General features: G+C 53.1%; 1 protein-coding gene across 5 annotated transcripts in view; it reads left to right on the top strand.

Moving 5' to 3' along the window:
* Window positions 1-488: 488 nt before the first annotated feature.
* Window positions 489-4,835, top strand: part of ATP2B4 (ATPase plasma membrane Ca2+ transporting 4) — a 104,289-nt gene continuing 99,942 nt past the window's right edge. For 4 of the 5 annotated variants that reach the window (XM_066362018.1, XM_066362021.1, XM_066362020.1 and 1 more), the window contains exon 1: window positions 489-935. The gene's annotated coding sequence lies outside the window, so the exon portion shown is untranslated. The remainder of the gene's footprint in view (window positions 936-4,835) is intronic. The other variant, XM_066362015.1, reaches the window with a different exon arrangement.

Raw genomic sequence — 4,835 nt, 5'->3', positions numbered from 1 at the left:
GACCCAGGATTGTATGTGTGAAATCTGGCTGAGGAGTGAGCATGTGTATAAACAACATGCATCCTTCTCCACTGACACCTCCATTCAGACCAGGGCAGAGGGAGAAAGGAGATGGTACAAGTTTCCACAAATGACACCTTGTTTCTGGTTCCTGTGTCTAAGTGAGTAGGTTGAGAGGCCCGTAAGAGCTGCAGGAAGCCAACCGCCTGCAGAAGCTTCCTTTTTTCCCTCCACCCAACAACGGTTAAATACTGCTACCCACATCCACTCCCCACCTCCACCCTCCACCTTACTTTCAACAAGTGAGAGAGCAAGAGCCCGGAGGAAACACCGGAGAAGAAAGAATCCCACCCCTCCCTTTCCCCAATTCCCCCTTAAGACGAACCAGGAAGCAGCTGCGGCTCATAATCGGGCCACCTTAACCGTGGAGTACTGTTGTGGCTTCGTGCCAAGTCCCACCTCTCTTTCAGCTCTGGCTCCTCCCCTTTCTCCTCCCGCATTGCTGGGGAGAGCTGGAGAGCCGGGAGTCTTAGTCTGTCCGAGTTAGCTGGAGCTGTTGCCATGACAAGCATTTTCTTAAGAAAGCTCTGCTGTTGAGACCATCCAGCTGGGGATTGAGGGGGAAGGCACGAACTTCCTGGGGAACCATCCTTCCGAGGAAAGCAAAACCAGAAACATCCGCCCAGCTCTCCTGCTTTATTTTCTCTCAGCAACCTGAGAAGTCCTTCCTATTGGGAGGACCCGAGGATAGGATACCCGGCCCACTCTCTGGACGTAGCGGGGGGGAAAACAAGGCAAGAGAGCAAAGCCAGCATCTCTAGCGTGGCTGCTACACCGGGGAGACCAGTGGGTGGTCACTCCCACCCTACACTGTCCATGGAAACCCGGAGGGAGAGTCCTGCTTGAAGAAGTCTGGATCTTTGCTAGAAAGAGAGGTAGGCTTGCAGAGAATGAATTAACTCGCGATTTGCAAACTTTTCTTTCTTTCCTCTCAATGGCTTCTAAACTCCCTGAGTATATTTCATGCTAGCGGGTGTGTGTTTGTGTGTGTGTGCGTGTGTGTGTACAGATTTGTAAAATACTGTTATCTCTTTCCTAGACTCAGTTCTGAGAAATCTTATAATCAAATAAGTGACTTATTTTTCTTTCCCTAGTTTCTGTCATTCCTGGGCCTTGGGGTAGGGAAATGGAGAGACTATCTTTTTCACACCCAAATTGAGCTTTTGGAAAAAGCACCTCGTTGCCCCCATCCGCTTCTGCCCTCCCCTTCCCCCTTGGCTTAGGAATGAGACGCTGAATGGAAAAGTTGAAAAAAATATTTTCCGCGTCTGTTCCCTTTCTCGAAAGCCCCAAAGAGAGATGGGGGAAAAAATCGAGTAAGAAATCTTCAAGAGGGAGAGGTTGCTGTGAGGGCTGACAGAAGGGCTTACTGGGGGGTGGGAGGGGTAAGGTAGGAGCTAGGAGAAGTTGAGGGGTGAAGAAGGGGAGTGCACAAATTAAATTTCTTTGGCTTTGTAGAGAAACCTCAGCAGTTTCTCTCTGCCACTTGCAAAACATCCTCAGACTTTCACGTCTATAATTAGCTATGGAAAAAGCTGGGAGTTCTCTGTGCCGCTGTTGTTTGAGTGTGTGCAAAGCATCAAAAACCAACTGTGTGAGTGTCTCTGAGGGCACCGCCCCATGTGGCTCTGGTCCCAAAGGGAAGAAAGGAGAAGGGGTGAAGTGGGAAAGTTTGCAGTTTTGCGGCTGGCGATGGTGGGGCTGGTGAGAGTTCAGCGGTTGGGGTTGGTCACAGGCATCGTTCAGAGGAGTGTCCCTGAACGTCTTGAGGCTGGAGAAGGAGAAATTAAGGGTGGATTATCAGCCCTGCCTTCCCTTCACACACACTCACTCACATTCTTGGCTCGCTGTTGGAGTGGAGGGGGCCGACTGGCATGCTCCCCTGAGCGAGTCCAGCCTCACAAACTCCTCCATTTCACTGAAGGACCCAGCACTCTTCTCAGCTGGGTGTGGAGGACACGGGAGGGGCCAGCCACATCCTGGGAGTAAGTGGGCACTCTGCTGGCCAGAGGCAACTCCCTCCTGAGCATTCTGGCTGGACTTATAATAACTTGTGCCGGCTGGACTGGTAGGGGAGTGGGGGATGTCAAATGAAGAAATTCTCAAGCCCTCAACTGACATCGCTGGAGGGAGGGGAAGTGAAATCCCATTCTACAGCGCCACCTCCTCCTCTGGATGGAGATCCTCCTCTCCCTCCTTGAGCCCCTCCCAGAGCTGCCCCTTCTGGTCTTCCTAAGTGGAGGTGCCCCTCCAGCCTCCTTAGCTCCAAGCCCTGTACATGGCAGAAGGGAAGAGACCAGGGCCTTCCTGGGCTGGGACAAGCCATGGAGAGGAGCCCAGGGTCAGGAGGGACTGGGTGAGGGAAGGTTTAGGAGGAGGGCTGGAAGAAGTAGTGGCTCTGATGGCTAGTGAGCCAGGTTCCCTGGTTGGCTTGGGTGGTGGCAAGGGGAGCTGGGTCTGGGAGATGAGTCCTGGACCTGAAGCCCACACATCTGCGGGGGTCTGGCCAGGAGGAGAGGAAGCACCTGCCCTCCACCCCAGCTAGTCTGGTTGGAGGAGTGGTAAAAGTGAGAGCTTAAAAACTGGAAAGAAGGAAGCAAATGACTCGAACGAGAGCTTAAATGGGGGCCGGGTAAACAACAGGAACCAATTTTCATTTTGAGTGTTGGCTGTTTGACCTGATTGCGCCCCAAAGCTAAACAGCTCTTCCTCCCTCCCTGATCAAGAAGGGAATGAGGACTTAGCCAGTGGGCAGGAAACCCAAGATAGGATCTAGCCCTTGTTCAGTAGGGAGGGGATGGGGGAATCCCTTTCTTTGCTCCTGTTCTGGAGCCCCATCCTCCCTGCCACCATCTTGCTGAGGTACACCGCTGCTCCCTGCCCCCCTCCCCAAGCCCTTATATCTTGGGGCATAATCCCACCATTCCTGCAGCCCACCTACCTATTTTTCAGTGCTCTGACTTGGGAAAGATTCTGGTGGGCGTGGGGATGAGACTCTATTTAGCGTGCACTGAGGCGCCAGCTCCCGCGGTCTCTAGCTGAGGGTCGGGGGGTGCGGGGCTGGATGCGGCTCGGGCGCACCCGCTGCCCCTCCCTCGGTGGCTCTGCGCCCGCTGGCGCCGCCGCTCCCCGCGTGCCTCGGCGCCACCCCTGGCTCTGCCTAGATCAGTTCTCCGTGAAGAAGGTGCTCTGAGTTGACGGGGATCCTAAATCCATTCTCCCAGAGCCCACCTCCGTGTTCTAGGCTAAATTCAAGATCAGGTCGAAGGAGCACAGTTCGCTTGGTCTCTGGGACTCCCGGCACCTAGCACAGTGCCCAAGACCGTGAAAAGCGCTAGGTCAATGCTTGTTAGATGGAAGTGGCAGTTTAGGGGGAGCCTGGGAAAAAACCTCATCCAGGCTGGTCCTCCTACAGTAATAGTGGGAGGGAGTGGCTGAGTCAGATTTGTCAGACTTCTATGGTCTTTGGTGTCAAAAGAAAATCAAAATGGGAAGGCCCAGTGAGGGGCAGAAGTAGAGCAGCTAGTTAAGAGCTTGCCCTAGGTGTGAGTGCTGGAAGAAGGTAGTGTGGGAGAGGGGCGAAGTCTCTGAGCAAGATTATTAGGGAGCGCACTCTCACAGGCCTCGCAGGCTGGAGGGTCTTGAGAGGAATAAGGAGCCCTGGGCCCTACCCAGCACTGACCCAGCTGCCACCTGTCAGCAAGTCAAGCTTTCCACAGGAAACTGCCTCTTATTCAGGAATTTCGCTTCTCTCAGTAACTCCCATGGGCCCATTTCTCTTATGTCCTATACCTCTGGCCTTGGACCCAGCACCCAAAGACATGGATGAGCCCTGGCCATCTAGGACATTACAGATCCACCAAACTTTGGAGGAAGGAAAAAAAGGTGTTCATGTTTAGGTTCCCGGTATGTTAAGGGGAGCATGTTTGGCTTTGGGTAACCAGGTGTTTGATTTGACCTTGAAGAGGAATGCCCTACCCCGGGCCTCACTGCCTTCCCCGGAGGAATTCTTCCTGCCCTCTGAGCTCTTCTGAGCCTGCTCCTTAGACAGAGCTCTCTTCCCAGCTCAGTTCCGTGCTCCTCAGACATTCATTGATTCCTGTCATTGATATTTGGTGGGTAGGGTGAGACAGAGAGAGGGACAAGAAAGGCAAGGCCTCTGGATCACACGAAGGCAGAACACCTGGGCCCCTCAAATGGGACGGCATCCTTTGCCCACTCATTTTCCCTTTGTGTAGACCAGTCATAGCAATAATGCAGGTGCTGGGGCTGGAGTCCAAGAGGCTTGTGTGGAACGTTTTGGACTCGGCTTCCTCTCCCAGCATCTCTCTTTTGTCTCCCTTTTCCTCTTTTCCTTGTATGAGCCATTCTTGTTCCACTGACTTATTTCCTCTGCACATGTTAAAACAGAAATGAAAGGGACTTTAGACTTTGGCCTCCACCCTACACCAGTCCTCTGTGTCCAGCTGACATGAAGGTGGCTTGAATAGGGAAACCAGGCTGGATCTCACTAGAACCAGAGCCCAGGTTCAGGGTACGAGCTGTTGGAGGCAATTTATGTTGGGGGAACAATGAAGACGCCAAAGTAAAGAAAGGGGAGGTAAGAACAAAGATGTCATAGGGCGAGGGTTCCCCTGCTCTCTTCTGCCTCTCCTCTTGCCTTCCTGTCAGATCTCTAGGACAGAGGGAGCTTGGGATAGTGAGTTATTAGTGGGGAGGTTAAAAACTCTCAGGTCGGCTCAGAGAAACTCTCAACTGAGAAGACCTCATGGCAA

The sequence above is a fragment of the Saccopteryx leptura genome, chromosome 2 (assembly GCF_036850995.1).
Source record: "Saccopteryx leptura isolate mSacLep1 chromosome 2, mSacLep1_pri_phased_curated, whole genome shotgun sequence".
Taxonomy (NCBI): domain Eukaryota; kingdom Metazoa; phylum Chordata; class Mammalia; order Chiroptera; family Emballonuridae; genus Saccopteryx; species Saccopteryx leptura.
This window is presented reverse-complemented; position numbering and strand designations above follow the sequence as displayed.